The sequence below is a fragment of the Apostichopus japonicus genome, chromosome 7, assembly GCF_037975245.1.
Source record: "Apostichopus japonicus isolate 1M-3 chromosome 7, ASM3797524v1, whole genome shotgun sequence".
Lineage (NCBI taxonomy): Eukaryota > Metazoa > Echinodermata > Holothuroidea > Aspidochirotida > Stichopodidae > Apostichopus > Apostichopus japonicus.
In genome coordinates this window covers 2,326,804-2,350,510 of record NC_092567.1, presented here as the reverse complement: position 1 = coordinate 2,350,510, position 23,707 = coordinate 2,326,804, and the positions used below count along the sequence as shown (strand labels likewise).

Here is a 23,707-nt window from a genome sequence, read left to right as displayed (position 1 = left end):
TTGCCTAGTTTTGTAATGGATTTCCGATACAGTCACATTGTTCTTAGATTAGCAAGGTTTGATCTATTGCTACGGCATCGTATATTCATCACCTCTTGCACAAACAAATAGTTGGATATCGCCTCCCATTCCAGGACCATTCGACAACGGAACCAATAAGACAAGGATTGAATATAACAAAAAAGGATTCCCATATTATTGAAACTTAAGGTTCTTGAGTCAATGTTATTTACACTAGAACAAAGGTCATTCAATTAAACCATCATTAGGTAAGTAAATAAGGTTAATAGATTGTACTAATAAATGGAGGAATTAAGTGAGTTGGGTATAGTGCAAGACCTGGTGACATAGAGGGAATCCACCACTCCCCCCTACACACACACACAAACACAGACACGCTATACTATATTTAGACCCCATTTAGTGTCTATTTGTATCCGATTTGTTCCATTTTAAGTACATGTGTATGTGTGACTTGCATATGCTGTTGTTTTTGAACTATCCTATGTGGTGTGCTTTCTTCTTTGTTTAATAACACATATATTCTAATCAATTAAGGAATCACTTCCTACAGTAAATAGGTCACGGGTCACCAGTCGGATGAGACAGCTATCTACAACTAGAAAACCTATACTTGCACATGTCACTCTAAAGTATATTAAGTCAACATATTGTAATTTGTTCCTCACCACTACCCCAATGATAGTGTAGCGTGACGTATTATGGGGAGTAACATCCCCTATGAAGACTTTTGGTAGTGGAATCTTTCTTTTGTGTTCACTGTGGTAACCTCTGTATTAAGCTGTCTGTATTATGTGCGTGTATTTGTCCCTTCACAGCATTTGTAGTTTAAAGCTTCTATGAAAATTATACCTAACTACATGTCCTCAAGTTAGTTCGGTGTAGCCGACCTCACAAAGACTAGTGCCTTTTAAATTAATGTTTAGAGTCGAGGATTAATTCGCATTAAGTAGAAGCTCATTATGCAGCTTATACTTATAAGTACCTGCGACAAATATAAAGGTTGAATGGCACATTGCTACGATCCGCATGTAAAATATAGTTTAACTTTCTGAAAAGGTCCCAAATACATGGCGTACATGTGAGCATGCGTACAAGCTGTAAATACGGGGATACGATCATAATCGATGTTGGTGACCATATAGCCATATTGGCCGTTCACTATATTGATAAAGCGGGGAACATTTACATGTGGTTCAGGCGACGAATATATTGTATTCAAGAGACAAAACTAGTTTAACGTAAGATTCCAGCGGTACGTTAGAGTTATAACTTACATACTTATAGTAGGTACTAATTGAGAGGGCAAAAATTGAATAAAAAAATTCTTTATGTCTTTTTTATTCAAAACAAATGTTTACAACCTTCTATCATTTAATAAAAAAATTATTCCTGCTAAGGAGCATAAGGCAAGGGGTAGAGGAGATGGATGGAATGGAAATAACACCGTTATCTTGCGTATGTATTATGCACAAGCAAAACAAAATTTCTCAAATAGTAGGTAACATGAGCTTTAGCAGCGTTGCTGCTCTTGTTTTAACAAGACAGCAATCCGTACACAATCCTACGAACATCTGTGTGTAGTCATTGCATACAACCAATGTATGGTTCATTAATTTGTACAGTGGTGTGTAATTCGATATTTCGGCTACTCTACATACGAAGTTTTATGCTAGACACATTAGAATCACAAACCTCCATATCCTCATAGAATAAATAGAATTCTGATAAATCAGCTATAGCAAAATATTCTCTTCCTAAGGAAAGTAAATACCAAAACTGAAGCATTCATGCCTTATTCACGTTGTATATATTTATCATCTTTTTCAAATCTCATGTTTCTTGTTTTCGATTATATATCTCTGATCTTCCACATAAACGACCTTGACAAAGCGTTTTGCAAATGCGATACCGTATCCATAGTAACTGTCATTTTAAAACGCAAAATGAAATAACGCGTTGGCTATAACACCAAATTTGCTAAATTATCTTTGAACTTCAATCACCTCCACCGCCAAACCCCACACCATTCTACCTTTAGATTTAACTCCCGCCATTTCCACGAGTCTCCCCTGCGAAATAGTAGTATCAATTGATTGTATACTTCAATTGATGGAACCTCATCTGACATATTTGCCCCTGTTTAACCCAAACCACCCTCCTCCTACCCTGTTCTCCCGGTAACCCTCATTAAATGTTCACACCAAAGTACATTTTTCAAAACGTAAGATGGCGATAAAACAAATAAATGAATTATAAAAAAAAAAAAACGAAAATCAGTTTGCTACAATTTGATCGTTATTATTATTGGTGAAGCAAGATATGAAAACCTCTTTATCAATTCGAATGCTTTAATTACTGGAAACTATTTCAATGCATTTCATGTTGGTTGCGTCAATACTAAGGCCAGACTTTCAACGGTTGAACGAACACGATCACGAACAAGATGTCAACATACAAGTAACTCTTCATACTATTTACAGCTTTAATATTGTTAAATACCATTAGAACTACGTTTGGTTTTTCACCAACGTAGGTTGACGCCACTTTCTTTATTATATAATTTCAATTTTTCTATCGGTTTACAGATTCCATCGCTTATGCGAGAAGTGTTGATCACCCCAGTCTTATTGGAGTATCTGGCAGAAATATCTTAATGGTAAGTGAAGCAGTTAATGCTATATTAGAAAATGTATTTAGTAAACGAACCACAAATGTGGAAAAGTAATCTTTTCTGCTATGTAGTTCTGCTATGATGTGTCTTATGGTGTGGATTTTGCGCATATCTACTGGATCCTGCTATTAAATTCTTTCATTTAGCAGCGTACTTTCTCTATAAATGTATTCAGTTATCTTTCCAGCAACGCAAAATGCGTTGGCTTTCAACGAACATCCATGTCGGAAAGGAAGTCTTATAAAGAAAAGCAAATGTAGTTGCCAATACAGAATATTCACAAAACAGGAAATTTATAATATTTTCTAATAATTATGAATATGTTAACATTGCACAAATATAAAAATAAATGAAAAAAATGGCTTCTGATCTTTAGTCTAAGAATATGTTGTGATGACGACCGTTCAATTAAAATGTAATCTTTATATGTTTATACATTAGCTATTTTGGTAAAGTATCAAATGCTTTTATGATACAGATACAGATAGATAAATAGATAGATATGTATATAGGTAGATAGATGAATGGATGGATGGAAAGGATGGATGGATGGATGGATAGGATGGATGGATAGGATGGATGGATAGTATGGATGGATATGATGGATGAATATAATTGGATGGATAGTATGTATAGGATGGATGGATAAAATTAATGGATAGAATCGGATGTATTGGAATCTATTGATAGGATAGATGGATAGGATGGATAGGATAGATGGATAGAATGATTTGATAGAATGGATAGGATAGATGGATAATATGCATTCATAGGATGGATATAAGATGGATACGAGGGATAGGATGTATAGGATGGATAGATGGATAGGATGGATGTTTAGCATGGATGGATATGTTGGATGTATAAGTTGAATGGGTAGGATGGATGGATATGATGGATGTATAGGATAGATGGATATAATTGGATGGATAGTAAGTATAAGATGGATGGATAGGATGGATGGATATGGTGAATGGATATGATGAATAGATAGGATGAATGGATAGGTTGGATGTATATGTTGGATGGATAGGATAGATGAATAGGATGAATGTAAGGAATACGATGGATGTAATTGGATGGATAGGATGTATATGATAGATGGATAGGATGGATGGATGGATATGATGGATGGATATGATTGGAAGATAGGATGGGTAGATAGGGTTGATGGATACGACGGATGGATATAATATATAGCATAAAGGGATACGATGGATTGATAGGATGGATAGTTGGATGGATAGATAGTATTGATGTATAGGATGGATATATATAATTGGATGGATATGATGTATATGATGGATTGAATGGATGGATGGATAGAATTGGATGGATAGGATGTATAGGATGGATAAAAAGAATGGATGGATAGGATGGATGGAAGGACTAATGGATTGGATTGATGGATGAGATGGAATAGAATGGATAGGATGAATGGATAGGATGGATAGGATTAAGATGAATGGATGGATAGGATGGATAGGATAGATAGGATGGATATGATGGATAGGATGGATAAATAAGATGGATTGATATGTTGTATATAATAGATGTATACGATGGAAAGGATGGATTTATATGATGGTCGGATTGACAGAACTGGTGGATAGGATGCATGGATAGGATTGATAGGATAGGATGGATAGGAATGATCGGATGAATTGATACGATGGATTGATAGGATGGATATACATGATGGATGGATAGGATATATGGACAGGATTGATGTATAGGTTAGATGGAAATATATGGATATATGAGATGTATAGAACAGATGCATAGATTCGATGGATTGATAGTATGGATAGATATGATGGATGGATAGGATGGATGTATAGGATGGATAGGATGGATAGATAGGATGGATGGATGGATAGGATGGATGGATAGGATGGATAGATATGATGGATGGATAGGATGGATGTATAGGATGGATAGGATGGATGGATAGGATGGATGGATGGATAGGATGGATGGATGGATAGGATGGATGGATAGGATGGATGGATATGATGTATGTATATTATGGATGGAAAGGGTGGATAGATAGGTTGGATACGATTTATGGATAGGATGGATGGATATAATGGATGTATAGGATAGATGAATTGGATGGATAGATAATATAAATGGATATGATAGATGGATAGGATGGATAGGATGGATATATAGGATATGAGGATACGATGGATAGGATGAATATATATGATGAATGTATAGGATGGATGGATAAGATGGATAAGATGGATTTATATGATGGATGGATATGATGTATAGGATAGATGGATTCGACGGATTCGTAGGATGGATATATAGGATGGATAGGACAAATGGATACGATGGAATTATAGGGTGGATAGATAGGATGGATATGATGGATGGATATTATAGATAGATAAGATGGATAGGATGTATGGTTAGGATTGATGGATATGTTAGATATGATTGGTGGATAGGATGGATAGAATGTATAGGATGGATCCATAGGATGAATACGATAGATATGATGGATGGATAGGATGGATGAAAATGATATATAGAGTAGGTGGATGGACGGATAGGATAAATATGATTGATGTATATGATAGATATGTAGGATCGATGGATAGGATGGATAGATAGGATGGATGGATAGGATGGATCGATACGATGAATGGATAGGATATATAGGATAAAGGGATGCGATGGATTGATAGGATGAATATATAGGATGGATATATAGGATGGATAGTATGGATGGATAGGATGGATGAATAGGATGGATGTATAGGATGGATGGATTGGATAGATAGGATACGATACATTCATAGGATGGATAGATAGGATGGATTGGATTGATGGATAGGATGGATGGATAGGATTGATGTATAGGATAGATGGTTGTTTGGATAGATAATATATATAGACGGATATGATAGATGGATAGGATGGATAGATAGGATAGAGGGATACGATGGATATAAAGGATGGATGGATATAATTGGATGTATAGGATAGATTGATATTATGCATTCATAGGTTTCATAGGACATAAGATGGATAGGATGGATGGATACGATGGAATGATAGGATGGATAGATAGGATGAATATGATGCATCGATACGATGAAATGGTAGGATGGATGGATAGGATGTATAGCATATATGGATACGATGAATGCGTAGGATAGATAGATAGGATGTATAGGATGGATGGATGGATAGGATAGATATGATGCATCGATACGATGGAATGATAGGATGGATGGATAGGATGAATGAAAAGGATGGATGGATATGATGGGTGGATATGGATGGATTGGATGGATAGATAGGATGGAAAGATATGATAGATAGGATGGATGGATAGGATGGCTGTATATGATGTATATATAATACTATATAAAACTAACAATAACAAACTAAAAGTTAAGTTGATGTAGAAAGACGTTCGAGAAATTGTGGACGTCGGTGTTACGGTCTGTAATGTTTCCCTACGCAATTTAAATGTGTATTATTCATATTAGACTGACACTTTTTTACTTTTTACCTTGTATAAGAAGCCGTTTCACACTTCCTGCACAGTTGAAATGTATGCAAACCTAAATTAATAGGTGTAGCTCACAGCGTCACTGCATTATACGCAGGTTACATCTAGGACTTGGGCTTCACTGTGTAATTCTGGGGGAATGGTTGTGATTTCAGAACTAATTTAATTCAAAGAAATGATAGCTACCTTATATAATATTAATAGTTTATACTAGGCATAGTCAATGACGACGATACGTGAGGTTGGTTTGTGTTTCTTATATAGCATACATCCCCAAACTTCAAGGCGTACCTCTATTAAAGATGAAATAAAAATATTCCAACAGGTATAACTATAATTAACTTCGAAACCTTGCCTTCAATAAGTAAAGTAGCTTATTATGTGATATGTCACTCCTCGTAATAGTGAATAACCGTTTCTTTGATGTCATTGTATCGGTGTACATATGTAATGGAAGCACACAACGGGTGATATGTGTACTATAAGGATTTGCAATATAGACGTGTAATAGTGTGCTGTTTATAACACACATGCAGTCGGAACCATTTCAGCCAAAATACAATCTACCAAATCGTCACAACCGAATGAATAATTATAACAGAATTTCTATGTGATTGTCTCCGTTACATTGGGCGATGAATACCAGTGCTGCTTTGTTTAATTACCCGAGTTAGAAATAACACCTACATACCATTGTTGCTTGCTACCGTCATACATCATTGACTAAGACAGACTGCACACACTATGAAGGAATTGGTCGTGGTTAGCTGGGTTGTATGAACTTTTGCGGTTCTCCAAAGTAAAACTAATATTACGAACTAAAAGAGGAAGTTCAAATGACTGTGACGTGTGGAGGTTGGATTTAAGCAGTATTAGTTTCTAAGGACAAATTTAATGTTACATTTCTGAATACCAATATTTTTTACCGTTGGCTGTTATTCAAGCTATGTATAAATATAACAAAACTATGCACTGAATTGCTAAAACAGATGTACATTAGTTAAGGCGTTGTCAATAGGTAATAACATCGCTTCCATTAATGTGTATCAGTCTAGCAAGACATGCCATCATAACATATTCCTATACTTTACTGTATATCATAAACCTACCGAGCGACCCCCCAGACCCCCCCCCCCCCTCTTGAAAACCAGGAAACATTACATTTACTTAAAAGCAGGAAGTATCACTTAAGCTCTCTTTTCAGGTTGAGGAAGCTAAGCGACCTTCCTCATTTTTTTAGACTGTCGAGTAGTTTAAATATTGTGGTAGTGTATTCTCAATACTTAAGACATTATTGAAAGCGTATTATATGAATTTTATGTTACGATTGAAATTCGTCAACGTCAGCAGGATTGTTACAAAATTCTGTATTTCACATTCAGATACTCGTTATATGTTAAAATACCTGGATATTCTCGCGTCCGTGGAGCAACGACATTAAAAAGTGTCTAATAACTTTATCAAAGGATATTCTGAAAACTTACATGACTTAAGGTAAGTCTCTGTATCTTCTTAATCTCCTATTTTCTAGGGCTGGGCATATCAAGATAATAATAACAATCGTCACGTAAGACACAATGACCCCAAACAGTAATCGCTTGCGATGGTGAAAAGTATGTAATAACGTTGTATATTTGTGTCATGTACGTATCTATAGAAGTGTGATAAATATCAAATCTTATCATAGCTGACGTCACTATCGTTTCGGTTTCCGTTTTGTTTCGGTTACGTGTAGTGCCGGATTGAAACATGTTTATTACTTCATTTTCCACCCAAACCAAATCGGTATTTTCAAGCATGAGATACTGTTCATGAACGATATAACCATATAACAGAATTGTTTAATTTTCCCATTGCAAATATTATCAAGATAAACGTAGGCCTACATGTCTATCCTACATAATGAACCGTGTTTAGTGGATCCTGCATAGTGGATTCTGTTTAGTGGATCATGTAAAGGGGATCGCGTATATTGTTTCATACATGGTGGACCATGTATATTAAATCTCGTATAGTAAGTCACGTATGGTGGATCTCGTATATTGTATTCTGTATTTTAGGTTTTGTATAACGGATCATATATATTTGAACATGCATACCGGATCCTGTACAATAAAAGGTGAATAGTGGATTATGTATAGTGTCGTTTAGAGTGTTTCATGTTTAGAAGATCCAGCATAGTGATCATATATAGTGGAGCACGCATATCAGATCACGCATTGTGGATCCAGCATACTGATCACGTATAGTGGATGATAAATAGTTGATCCTGCATATTGGATCCTGTATATTGCATCATGTATAGTGTATGGTAGATATTGGATCCTGTATAGTGCATCATGTATAATAATTAATGTAAAGAGGATCGTATATACTGGATCTTGCATAGTGGATCCAGCATATTGGATCATGTATATCAGATACTGTATAGTGGATCCTGTAAAGTGGACCCTGTATAGTGAATCATGTAAAGTGAATCGTTATAATGGATCGTATATAGCGGAATGTGCATAGTGGATCCAGCATATTGGATCGGGTATAGTGAGTAATACATATATGACCCTTTATAGTGTATCTTTAATCTTTCATCTGTCATCATAGAGGATCGTACATAGTGCATAGTAGATATTGCGTTTTGGATCCAGAATAGTGATCATGTAAAGTGGTTTCAGCACAGTGGTTCGTTAATATTGTAACCAGCATATTGGATCATATATAGTCGCTCCTGTAAAGTGGATCAAGCAAAGTGGACCGTGTAAAGTGGATCGTTTATAATGGATCTTCATCGCGAATCAGGCATAGTCGATTTGTTATTGTGGATGCTGTAGTCGATCCTATATAGCAGCTCGTGTATAGTGGAACCACGAATACTTTGAAAACATCCGGCTAAAATATTGTGGTGGTCTCAGTGTGCTGTAATCTGTTATAACGTATGTTCTTTTTACATAAGGACTGTTATAGCAAATGTTGATGAAAACATTGAATCTCTCAATATAACCTAATCCTGCTGCTGGTTTTCGTCTCATTACATTGGCATTTACCTTCGACACAAATTACCCGCACAAAATGTATTTATCTCTTTTAGCGATGCTGGTGCATTTAGGCCCTAGCACGTTTTAATCTCGTAAAACGCGACATAATTATAGTCCTTTGCATATGATAATTTCCCAATTTTAAATGAAAATACAGTAACAAAAAGTTTGACTCAGTGTACTGATTAGACCCCTTAACCAATATTTGAGGCAAACTGAATTGACGTAATTTTTAACCACCACACGCATATGGGTTATTGTCAATGTAAATGTAGAATGACCAAACCCTGAACCATAATTTGGTTAGATATCCACCGACCCCAGCGTTGGGTAATATTTTTTTTTTTTCAGGGCCTATAATATACACTTCACCTTTGCAATACAAATATAACTAATATCATAAAAATAACTTTTTATGTACACTTTTGTAAGATAAATGATATGATATCCATTAGTGGAATTTACAAACTAAATACAGCAATACACAATACAAATTGCAGAATTTCGTAGTGGGATAATAATAGTCAGAATATGCGTATTCCTGGCGCTCTGATCATGCAATAAAAGTGGTAATTATATGATAGGGTCTAGCAACAGCCAATCGTGATTTGACATGGAATGACCCAATATGCTTTTTTGAGAACCACTTTGCACAGGAGCTCCCTTTAACTAACCTTAAACAATGTTGTTCAACTGTCTCTTCTGGACATGTACTGGACGAGCAACAAAATGGTTTACAAACTACATACCTAAAGGTTATACTTTTTACTTTGGAACAAATATCATTTAATTGACTTTCTGCCTTTCTTGAGAAGTATGAAACTTCTAATACAAACTGTACATGTATGTGTCTATTGACAATTATTGTATAGTAATGTCTATTAAGTGAATTAAACCAGAAGCCGACAGTTCATTGCAACTATTATTGGTTTATATGACATTGGATTATGCAGATCATTTAACTGAATGAACTTGAAGTACAATATCCAGGCTCACACAAATATGGAATATCACAACAGGAAAATCGTTTTTCATTTGTTAAAATCCCAAACTTTGAGGCTTCTTCATTTAAAAATAAGGCAAAATACCCTCCTAAAATGTGTGTACAAACAGGGTGGTACTATATCTCTTCTATTAAAAAAAAACAATAATCAGATTTTTTGACGCGTTTTGAGTTACAAGCTGTCAACGACCTCTTTTCTACATCAGAGCAATTAACAAACCTCATAAATTAATATTGAGACAAGCTAGAAACCTGAAATTGGTAAGTTGTAAGAACTTAATACTAAACATTATAGTTAAATACCCTCACAGCTCTCAGATGGTTAAGTTGTAAAGTAAATTGCACCAATCCCTTTCTCATGCTGAATTGCAGCATGAAGTAGTAACTTGATAGCTGCACAACTTGCAAATATATTACAGGAAAGCATTGTAATCGTTGTAATCGTATTTTGTATCTTTTGGACTAGGCATAATAACCTCTAAAACGATCAAGTATCCTGAAGCAATAGTTTAAGAGCAATTTATCACTGAAAATAACACTTTTTTTTAGCGAAAAATAACAACAACTCTCATCTCAAAGTATGTTTATTCACTCTACATTGAGAGTTGCTAGAGCAAAAAGTACATTATTACCACAGTATTTTGTCGTTGAAAACTATTTCTCTGTCCTTTTGACCATTTGCTTCAGTTTATAATGTCTTTGATGCAACGTTCATACATCGTCACAATATCATTGAAGCTTCATTATTTAAATCGACATTGCGTAAAAATTTATTTACACATACTGTAACTAGAAAGATCGAGCCGGGGTTGGGTCGACTTGTCTATAGTGGTTGGAGATAAGGAAAATTTCATTCAACTTTGAATACAACTTACAAATAATTTTGTATCGGGTAACAGTTAATGGTAACTTATGAAGTGTTCATTAATGTCGTGAGCAAGTACTAGGCCTTTTAGGGGCGTGTTCTTGTGTCGTCGAGATTTGTAATAAAACATTTTTTATTTTTATAATTTTGTCTCTATGCACTGTTTTACATAACATTTATTTCAAACACCACAGCGTGTTCATAGACGATAACATTATCACAGACGCTATTGAATAGAGTTTTATACCATACAATAGTATGCATTGCGTGATATCAAGGTCATCATACATAGTACTGTAGCTAGTCTACGGCACAATTACCCGCTTCTGAACTTGACAACCACTGGTTTTTGTAGTTTAGTTATAGGTTGCATCATTTGGTTTTGTGTGCATATTATATACCTATAGGCATATCGATCACTATAGGCTTGCGCACAATCCAATGTAATGTAAGGGTTCATTATAGCTAAGTATTGTGTGTTTCTATACAGGTATATTACATTGAATGTTTTCATGGAAGACTGCTGGGACCTTATTTTTTTTTTCTGAGCAGACGCAAACAGTTTTAAGACGTTGCTCCGTAAAGCGAACTGTCTTGCACTTTAATACAAAATGTTCTTGAACCTTGATCTGAAAAATTAACAGCAACTACAAAACAATGCAGCATTTGACGGTTAACGGAATGATGAAATTATTTAGATTAACTATTTTTCTCGTACTAAAAATACAGATCATATGGGCAGGAGCTGTACTCAGACAACCAGTTCGTCATACAGATATACAGAAAGCCCATGTCTGTTTTAAATGACATCCGCTTAGCAAAATTGTACGTTGTACATTATGCGTTCGTGTGGTATCGGGCATGTTGCTGTAATACATTAGTTTTCCTATTTTCACCGTAATAATGATGTTAGGCATCGTAATACACGGTTTCGCATATGTCAGTCGGAAGTGTACTGACCATGGAATTTCAACTACTTTATACGACACACAATTAAAGGAATGTTATGATGTGGTTGAGTTCATTGCTTAACACAAGGCTATTTACAGGAATTTTCCTATTCAATTGACAGGTGGACAAACCTGCATATGGACTCGTAACAACACAATATATGATTAGATGAAGACATGAAGAGCAAATCGTAAGTCAGTTCAGTTGATTTACTTTTCTCTTTAGGTTCCACAAAATGGTAATTAAAGATAGGATTAACCCTTGTTACCTTCTTTAGCTATCTTCTAAGAGATATTCCGGTTGATGGATATTACTGTTTGGAATAATATATTATTTGCGCTTAAGTAATTTTAATGATTGTAGCACGTAGCATAGAGTTAGGCATCTGACAGGGGTATTTGTCTGAATTTTGTCTTGGTGTCTCTTTGTCATGTACTAATCATTGCACTTCCTAGGAATAAAATATTCTTTACCAACACATTTTAAATAACAACACATTGAACCAAACCATATGCAACATCAACACAATGCAGTATATATCTTGACGGTTAACGGAACAATGTAATTATTTATATTCCCTATTTTGCTCATATTTTTAAAATAGATTCTCGGAAACGATGGCAGGGGCTGTACTCACACGACTCCTTTACGCTTCGTAGACTGTCTGAAGTAAATCACGTGATAATGGAGCTGAATCCTGATCTTCAAGGTAGTTGCCTTTAACTCTGACTTTGCCATTTGCGTATCTTTATTTCATTTTGGTAAAAAATGTAACCCCCCTCCCCCTCTGTCGTCGTAATAGCACAGAGAACAGTAACACAATTTTATTCATTTACTAAAAAACAATTAAGATTTACGTGTTCCCATGTGTGTCATTAATATATTGTTCGTAAAATTTTGTCATACGTTATAACATTAACACATATTGTTTCTGTTTTTTGTTTAGAGAAGAAAATATTTCTGATAGAAGGTCTCAAAAGGACATATAAAGGCCAATATGATGCAATTCAACCCCTACCATATATAAAAGATAGACTTTATTGTGTGGACAAGGTCTTTGTAGAAGGGGGCATTGAAGTGTGTCTGGCACCAGAGCTGACGCGAGGCACCGGAGGATCATGGGAGCGTTTGGAATCTTACAAAAGTATTTATAATGACTTTCGGTTTAAATCCAAGAGACGCATTATACAAGGAGAGCCCGGGTATGGTAAGTCGACGTTAACCCTTCAGCTGGCCTACGATTGGTGCAATGACGTATCGGATTCCCCGATGAACAATGTAGAAATACTAATTCTTCTTCGGTTAAGACAACTTGGAAGTGTAAAGTCTCTCTATAGAGCAATTAAGTCATTTCTTCTCTTCCATGAACCCCGTCTTAGCAAAGATGAGATTGAAAAGATAATTCACAGTTGCTCTTCCGTCCACATTATTTTGGATGGATATGATGAGTATCCTGGCAGGGGCAGCAATGATAATGACGATGTACACAAGATCATCATGATAGAACTGTTTGCAGACTTTGATGTCAGCTTAACGACAAGATATCTTCCAGAATGTCTTAGAAAAGAAACTAAGGGGGCCAAACTAACAGGGTTCGATGATAAAGCTAGGGACGAGTACATTCGCAAGGCCGTAGTAAGTAACAACGATGAGGCAGTGGAAGAAATAAAACAACGGCTCAATGAAAACTCCATCCTTGCTGATCTTTGCCAGGTGCCTCTCATATTCGTGATGTTTGCCCACATGGCTCATGACCAGAGAGACTTCATGAAGTTCAAGTCTGTCACAGAATTCTTCAAACAAATGATTAGATGTTTTTACGACCATCTGAAACAGAAATTTGGCGACAATAGAAGCAACAAGTTCTATCTTCATGAAATGGAACACCATGAGCTAGACAAAATAGCTTTCGAAGGATTAAACAAGGAAAACCAACAACTGTCATGGATTAAGACTGAATTTCGTCAAAGAGTCGGGCGAGAATCATATGACCAGTATATTTTAATTGGCATTTTGGTCGAAGAAGATGAAGTGGGTGATGATTCTACTGGAGACAATGTGTTGTTTACAACGATGGTCCGTTTTTATCATAAACTATTCTGTGAATGGTATGCAGCCCACCACCTTGCCACTCTTGTAAAGAACGCACACGATCTCTCCGATATTCTCCAAGTTCTTAGATCCATTTGATCTTCAGTACCTGTTTAGATTCGCCTGTGGTCTGGATCCCAATGCTGGAAAGAAACTCATCAACCATTTGAAGGGATTACCAGGCGGGGATAATTTTGCCATCCTCTGTATCCTGGAACAAACTGGTGACGTCAACGACATTATGGATTCGGTGGAAGAGCTCTGCTCGCGTGAAGTTAGGATACAGGAAAACGACAGCGCTCTTCTTCAAAGATCGACGACACAGTTGCTGGAGATTGCATCTAAAAATAATGTAAGTTAGCTAATAAATAAACAGCCTTTTACATTTTTTTACCTACACCTAAATTAGGAACCGTTTACTTTTTCATAGTAATTTTGTTTTCCATTGACTGTCATTGAAAACTTATTATTTCAGCCACTTTAAATCATAAAAAATTAGGTTTAAAGAAGATGGATAGTTTTCCTAGCTAATGAATATACAGTGGTGTATTGAGGATAATTGCAATGATGTCATAGTATATTTAAACCAATCAGAATAATCTCTGCATTTGCCAAATTGCGCTAAAACTCTTATTATACTGATGATGTATTGATAATATTGAACGTATACTTCAACATAAACACATGGAGTGTTAATTTTTGGAATTTCAGATTCTTCCGTTACGAATAAGTAGCAAGTCTTCCAATACTTTAATTAAAGCTTCAAATGATTGAATTAAACCTGGAACAACAAGCCATATATGTTGGAGTGCATTGTCATCGAACCATACTAATGTAGTGACAACCCTTGCAGGGGTTGTAAAGTATGGTTATCGAAAACATCGAAACATGGGGCGCACATCCCGGGGGCGATTTTTTTCTTTCCCAAACAGGTTTGCAATTACGGAGTTTCCGCGAATCAGATTGCTCGTGACGTCAGCATAAATAATGGGCATCGCTTCGAAGTTCGAAGACATGCACTGAATTACACACTGACACTGATTTAAGTCTTGTAACGGTCCATCAAACGCCCTAAGTTCCCTAACTTTACTTTTAATGCTTGAATCACACGTTGACCTTACTTATGATACATACGCTACATTCTATTGGGTTCGTGTTTACGTTATTCAAGATTTGTGAGCCGTTCTACTGCAATCGGAATTTGTTTCGTGGAATGGGTAGGCCTACACTAAAATCAACTTCACGAGTCTTGAATGAATATACGCAAACAGTTTAGTGTAGTCAAGGCTTCATAATTGACGCACCCCCGTAATTGACGCACCTTCAATTATTACTAGCAACAATACAGCAGGCCACCTAAACTTTTTGCAGTCAAGCAGAATTACATTTTTCATGAGTTTGAATCCATTTCAGCTATTTGCTGACCAAATTGTGGTATTTTTAAGCTTTTAACACCCTCCCCCCACCCCAAGTTTTGCACGTTTTGGGGGCATTTGGAAATCTTACATCCTAAAAATAACCAACATTACCTCAATATGATAAGACTACTCTCTGGGACCTGACTTGTCTGCGCTTAGAGGCTCAGAGCATAGCAAACACCATCTAAAGTCAATGGATGTATACTAAGGCCTGGACTACAGTTAGCTAATCGACGAATGTGTCAATATTAGGGGTATGATAGAACTTGACACGGCAGACATTTTGTGGTCAAATTCTGCTCAATTGTACTGTGCATAAGCACAGAACCTTAAATATTTTGAGATCATAAAATTTCTGAGGAACTATACCAGGGGCGTATCCAGAGGGGGGGCGCAACAGGGGCGCGCCCTCCTATTGGCCGTCACCAAAAAAAAAAAAAAGTTTAGCCAAAACAATAAAAAAATTGATGACGACCTTTAAGTGAGATGTCGGTGATCGCTCAACCCCCCCCCCTCCCGTATGCTTTATTTTTTGTTTGCCAGAAAAAGGTTCTGGCGAAGTTCGGCGGCATAATAGTTTTAGAAACATAAATGGTAATTGTGTTTGTATTATCACTATAAACACTAAGTGACATGCCAGCCATACTAAATTGTGCATTTTGTGTCCATATTTACTGGAAATGTTGCTTATTATTAAGGTCGAAAATGGATCACATATGGCCATGGGCGGCGATCCTGGGGGGAAGGGGGATATATCCCCCCACCAAATGCCAGGGATAAGAATATTTTCATGCCTACATTTATGCATCATCGTTAATGTACGGCTCTTTTTTAGCTTCATTTCTCGCCTACCCATAAACGCAGTGCGATCTTTTCAAATAAAGCGTCTTTATAAAGCAAGAATAGTTGACTGTAGGCTTCATTGGCCCTATAACAACAAAATGTATTATTGCGCACACGGTATTGATATAGTACATATATGCACCCTCATAGTATTCATATAGGCCCTATAGTAGGCCTACACACGTACATGTTCCCTCGAACAGCTGAGAATCTCATGTTACCAGGGTAATGCTTAATACACGTTTCACCTGGATACCCTAGCAATCGGTACCTAGGAATGTAACTATGTGTAATTGTGTATTGCATGTATATAGGCCTATAATAGCCTGCATGAGGCCATTTTCTTCATCGAATAATATAAAAGAGCTCTCGAACATTCTAACGTAGTGCCTGAAACAAGATTGACAGGGGCAATTTTCCCAAAATAACACCCGAAATTAAAAAAAAAAGTATTTTGGATCCTGATTATGAGATATTTCGGACATGACATCCCTATTTTAAAGTTGGGTATATGCCGCTTGGAAACCTCGGGAAGTGCCGTTTCCGGCCATCTAGAGGGTTTGTTAATCCCAAAATTTTCTTGTACGCTTCGCGCCAACTTATGGTGGCGCTACGCTTAGATAGTCAACAAGGTCATATCCCCCCCCCCCCACTCGGAAGTACGGATCGCCGCCCATGCATATGGCACCATTTTGCATTTCAGCCCTTCTTCGAAAGCTAAAATTGTCCACCCCCTCCCCTTAGACCCATCCCCCAGGACGGCGATCATTCATACCTGACGCCCCCCTATTGGAAAATCCTGGATACGCCCCTGAACTACACATTTCAAAAACACATAGAGCTGAGTGATTTGGATTTTTCCTTGATATACATCTTTGATCAAATCCTTAATTGCGTCAATTATGAGCCCTTCATGCTACAGTATGATATATTTCAGTCACTACACTGTTTACACAGTTATAATACATATAGGCCACCAGCGCATGTGTGATGTACCCTGTACGAACATTTCACTGTGCGATGTTAATGCCTTCACAGAAAACTTCGATCAAAGTAGATGATCATACCATACTAGTGTGCTCAATATGTCTAAACCAATTCCAAACACATCTACAACGAAAAGCTTCGGGTAATTTTGAATGGGTATATCTTCGTTCCAACGAATGGATGCAGACACTTTGGTTTCCTGGAAGTAAAAGTTTCTATCGTGATGACGTAACTTTTCCGACCAATCATGAGCGCCTATTTAGACGCAATTGTAAACCTGTTTGGGAAAAACAAAATTCGCATCCCGGGGGATGGGGGGATATATCCCCCACTTTTTGGTCAAGGGGGTATGGTCTACACAATCACCCCCCCCCCAATTTCCAGTCAGATATAAAAAAAAAAATAAGTTCAAATTAAAATAAAATAAATTAAAGTTAAGTTAAAATTAGGTTAGGTCAAAATACTGAGGTTTCAACCTCAGTATTTTTGCATGCTATTCTCACTCCAGGGTTTCATACACTGCAAACAAACAACAACAAAATATAACAAATATAGGCCTATGATATAACGAGTCGGGGCGTCAGAACATGTTGAGGATGAAGGGATATGCCTAGCCTACTTGAAGAGCTTGCATCGTGTTGACGTCTAAATGCCTCTTTAAACACTTACATATATCTGTTGCGTTTAAAATGTGAACGCTAGCGTTCACAATTTGAGCGCTGTAGCGTAAAGCATTTGAACAGTAGGCGTTCAGGATTTGAACACTATACACATCAGGCGCTCAAAAATTAGGTGTTTCTAAAAAGGGCATTATATGTCAAAAAGTATTCCACTTAACCACTTAACTTGTTCTTTATTGTAATAAGGCTTTGACGCCCAGGTGCGTTCTATATCGGACGATTATCGGTTACATTTTGCTGTTTGCAGTGTATATATAAGAATGCAAGCCGACGATCACTGATAGCCATTAGCCACCAGGAAGGGATTGTTACAGAGAACCGTCTATATTGACCACAACACCGACTATGGACGGTGAGGCACTTGAGTAATGAACATGTATGGACTATGGATGGGGTGATGGACAAAGGTAATAGAGATACAGAAGGTGAATACGGGAGCATGGCAGACAGAATAAATGAAAGAGGATGCACAATTCATTATGATTATTGTACCATCTCAACTCATCTGACATGTATTACTTTTTTCCTAGATTGAATATTTTCTCAATAATTGAGGAATTGCATACATGAAATTTATATTTCAAAGCTGAACTCATGCAGCCTAAAACACTACGGGGGCCGTTTCCGGCCATCTGGGGAGTTTGTAAAGCCTACAATTTTCTTGTACGCTCCGCGCCAACTGATGGTGGCGCTCCACTTAGATAGTCTACTAATACCACCCCCCCCCCCTACTCTTCGGAACATATATGCTCCACTGATGGAACCATACTAATGTAGTGTCTGTGTTGCCTCAAGCCATGCAAGTAGCTATCACCGATATAGTTGCCTGGTGCAGGGAGATGCCACTGACAGCGAGAGGTTTATGTTACCAACACACTGTTACAAAAACGTATTCATACAGTAGAATACCGGCAGCCAGGATGCCTGCGTTAAGTCGCAATTTAACAGAAGTTCGTGAAAAACGGTGCGCCGTTCCTAAACGAATACATTAGAACTGTGAATCAAAAAGTAAGAGTTAATTCTGTAAAGGAATATCTTCTCTCCTGTTAACGATTCCTACTGTTATCAAAGTTTGTCGATTGTTTTACTTCGATTGCAATTAATATTTCAGTGGCCAACCCATTTAGTGTAAATTAAAACCGACACGCCACAGTGTGTGTACTTTTCTAAGTAAAAACACCAAGAAAAGAACCTGGGCACGAAAACCAAACTACCGAACGACTGATCCGCTCTCAACCATAGTCACCTTGCATAGAGACTGACTGTGCGATCTCCGTCGGGTGTGTATCACCATTCCCCTCGAAAGGGAACACCTTATTATTATACTGTACGTTTAGTTTTAGTAAGTGCTTCAGAGCTAAGTCAATTACATATACCGACTTTGTGTATTTGGGGAAAAGGTGAACACTGTGACGATAATTTTAGCCCAAACAACAACAGTTTTTTACCAGTAAACACATTATTTGATATCAAATAAAGTAACTCTACCAACTTTTAAATTATTTAGAAACATGATGCGCATAAATCAACACAGAAATCACCAAACAAGAATATAACCCGCATAATTTGGGTAGCACTAGTTTATTAATATGCAAATTGAACAGTGCCCAAATATTGTTTGTTGATACAGAACGGTGATAACTTGTAATTGTGCATTCATGCAAAGGTTTTATAATACCCACTATTAAAGACAAATTATTATTGGCGTCATGCAGTTTATAATGCATTCACCTGTTATTATATACAACCAATGGTGAATGTTAATTTACAATATAAAGGCACTGTTGTATGTCCATAACGTCTTATTTTCAAAATGTCACTATTAATTTACAGGGTATGTTTTGTCGTCGAGAGAGCTCCCTGCTATAATTAGACAGCTTTTACAGAGAGAGAGAGGTGGAGAGAGAGGTGGAGCTCCCTGGTGTTGTTAGGGAGCGGTAACAAACATAGCTCCCTAATATTAATAGGAGCTGTCACAAAGACGGTTACCTGGTAAAATTAGGGAGCTGTCTCAGAGAGGTCCTTGGTATAATTAGGCAGCTGTTACAGCAAGAGTTCCCTGGTATTATTTGAGAGCTGTCACAAACAGAGCTCCCTAGAATTAATATGAGCTGTCAAAAAGACGGTTCTCTGGTATAATTAGGGAGCTGTCACAGAGAGGTCCTTCGTATAATTAGGCAGCTGTTACAGAAATAATTCCCTTGTATTATTTGAGAGCTGTCACATACAAAGCTCCCTAGAATTAATATGGGCTGTAAAAAAGACGGTTGCCTGATATAATTAGGGAGCTGTCACAGAGAGGTCCAGGGTATAATTAGGCAGCTGGTGCAGAGAGTAATCCCTGGTATTTTTAGGGAGCTGTAACAAAAGAGCTCCCTAGAATTAATATGAGCTGTCAAAAAGACGGTTCCCTGGTATAATTAGGAAGCTGTCACAGAGAGGTCCAGGGTATAATTAGGCAGCTGGTGCAGAGAGTAATCCCTGGTATTTTTAGGGAGCTGTAACAAAAGAGCTCCCTAGAATTAATATGAGCTGTCTAAAAGTGGGCTTCCTGGTATAATAAAGGAGCTGTTACAGAGAAAACTCCCTGGTATTATCAGGAAGCTGTCACAAACAGAGCTCCCTGATATTAATATTAGCTGTCACAAAAAAAGATTCCCTTGTATAATTAGGGAGCTGTCACAATGGGTGCACCCTGGTATAATTAGGGAGCTGTCACGGAGAGAGGTCATTGGTGTTACACAATGCCCCCCCCCCCCCTCCCCCCGTCATGATCAATGTTTTGTTTTCGCTGCGTTGAAGTATAGAAGACGCGAATATAGCATTGTACTGGATCAAAGTATGAATAGTTAACAATATCAGCTGATCAGTGATATGGTAAACTGTAAATATCGAGTGATGGTTTCTGGAAGGCTAAATAAATACGATGAATTGTGTAACATAAGTGACTTTTAGTGCGCGATGATTGATGTGATGTTTGAGTTTTAAATCAATATTCTCATTTGTATCGGCGTTACAAGGGAAATATGAAAATAATTTTACCCATTCCCCTCTCCCACGAACATAACATATAGCTTTGTATTGACTCAAATGTTCTTTACCACTGCAGGTACAAAAAAGAAATGCATATATTACACATACAGGTTGCATTTGCAGAGACCAAATCTTGGAATATCACTCATTTGTGCATATTCCTCAATCGTTTATCAGCTCTTAATTATAATTATGTAATGTTTTATCGTAGATCCTCAAAGTGCTTGTCTGGTTTCAACATTCTTGGTGTAATTGTTGTGGAAAATTGTGACATATTAGGTTAAATTGATTTTTTCCTATAGGCAGAATGGTATTGAAGGTTGGGTGGGGTTGCCGAAAGACCCCTGGTTAAAAAACTCTCCCTTTAATAAGATAAATGAAATTTGAAATGTATAAAGAATGAGACTTAACATTACCATTATATCTAAGATACAATGTGAATGTACGTCCTAACACATGGGATTAAATGCATACAATAACAAAAAGACTATACTTTATTAGTATTATTATTATTATAAATTATAAATAAGTTATGAAAATATACTCGATCTTTTATATTAAGTTTAAGACGAAGCATTTAAACCAAAAAGGAAACTTCAATACCTTGATCTACAGAGTCATGTAAACGTTGTTATTAACCATGAACAAATTAAGATTCAACCATGACAGTACCAGATATGTATAAGACCAACAAAACAATAAAATCCATTTAGAAATCGAATGATGGCTTTTGAAAGAAGGGCCATTACACCCTAGAAATCTCTACCAGACAGGGGAGGAGAAGGTGATATTTCATTCAGAATTTACAACCGTTCTAGCTATTGTAGTGCGCACGCGCGCTACAATATTGGGAATACAAGCCCGCTCCACCATCCGCATGTCTGGCTGGTGAATGCCAGCTAAACATACACTCTTCATAGCAATCTCAAATTCACATCTTGGCTACGCAGGAAAAAATCCAGACCCAGATTTGCAAAGAATTGTTTCGGCAAACAGTTAATTCTGCACTGGCACACGTAAACAAAAATGATCCCATTGAGTAGAATACTTCTTCAAAACAATACGTAAAATTCTCTACTTTGGTTCGTTTTTCTCGAATTGAACAAGACAGGTAACATTTGAACGCATTTGAGTTAATAAAAAAAAATTGCACGCAACAAATGTTAATCGTATTATGCACAACAACTCGGTGTTATTTGGTGATCTCGGGCACGAACAGCTAGCCCGTAATGGTATGGCATTATATACTACACAGTCAAAGTTAGTTGCCAGAGCTAGCTGCTCTGTACGTATATTACGTGTTTTGGATCATTAACCAGGGCCAGGAAACCGAACAAGCAATTTTTAATCGCCCGGAGTGTGTAATAGTGCAATGAGAGACTGGACCTACATTGTATTCGTTAGAGTAATTGTGCATTAGGCCTTCGGTGTAAATCACCGTATGTTCGTTAACTTTCGCTAACTAGGCGAGGATCATAGAAATTGAAGTAGGGGAATGGCGTCATGCGACATATAATGAAGCCACCCATCCAACTGGTGGCGCTTTGCTTATACGACAAGAAAGTACTGGCGCGTAATACAAGCACTAGGTCTTTGACATAACTGAAGTGATAAAGTTGACATAAATCACTCGAAATGGTGATATCGTGTGCCGCATTTGGGTGCCAAACATGTGGCAGTGGACTGTAAGTTTTACAAGTTATTCTTAGGTATCGATAATAGAAGCAATTACATAGGAATCTAATTTCTTTACTAGTGTCGTCTGCTCAGCTGATGTTGTTATTCACTGGACCCTGGATATAGTTAGCCTAAGCCCTAGACCGGCCACGGCGGCTTTCGGATGCGATATAACTAAAGCCTAATTTTAAAAATGTTAACACCTCATTTTACTTAAAACTGTATCCCTAATGACAGATCCACATGCCAGAATAACATGGGATGATGGTTATGATGTCGTGGGCTTACCACTAACAATTCAATAATAGAAAACTAGGCTACTACCGACTTTGCAACGTTAACATTAAACTAATAACTGCATGCACAGACTAATATGGAAATATTACACAAAACAAGGTGTGTGGAAGGGGATGGGGAAGAGGGTTGCCTTTACACGGCATTTTTTTAGGGACAACTAGGCTATGTCACTATTTGAGTGGAGCACTAAAATAATAAAAACAAGACAGATGTTTGCCATATGCCTCTCAGATACCAGAAATGACACTTTCCAGACATTAAAAGTTGCACAAACACTCCACTTACTCGAGTCATTATAGATGCGAGAAAAAGCCAGGAGTATAGTACTTACCACTATGGTCACCATAACATGTCTCTGTTGCGCAAAGTACGCCTTCTCTTTCAGAAAAAGCGGGTAAAATCAAATTCAGTTTCAAAGTCGAATGCACAATATGTATATGTAAAGACTAACAAATGATCTGGCCTTTTGCCGTACACTACAAAGCGCCCTCTATTTTTTCAAGGCTATACTGCTTAAACAGACGGCGATAAACTGTGTCAGCTTTCTTCCTTGTTCAATTTCTATGACGTTAACATGTTATTCAAGTTGACCAATCAGTGTCC

General features: G+C 37.1%; 2 protein-coding genes across 2 annotated transcripts in view; one reads left to right on the top strand and one right to left on the bottom strand.

Annotated features, from left to right (window-relative positions):
• Window positions 1-23,707, top strand: part of LOC139969982 (uncharacterized) — a 314,878-nt gene that overhangs the window by 24,634 nt on the left and 266,537 nt on the right. Inside the window, exons 2-3 of the mRNA XM_071975479.1 lie at window positions 2,610-2,680; window positions 12,200-12,268. The gene's annotated coding sequence lies outside the window, so the exon portion shown is untranslated. The remainder of the gene's footprint in view (window positions 1-2,609; window positions 2,681-12,199; window positions 12,269-23,707) is intronic.
• Window positions 1-23,707, bottom strand: part of LOC139969995 (uncharacterized) — a 958,452-nt gene that overhangs the window by 901,241 nt on the left and 33,504 nt on the right. The window lies entirely within an intron of this gene.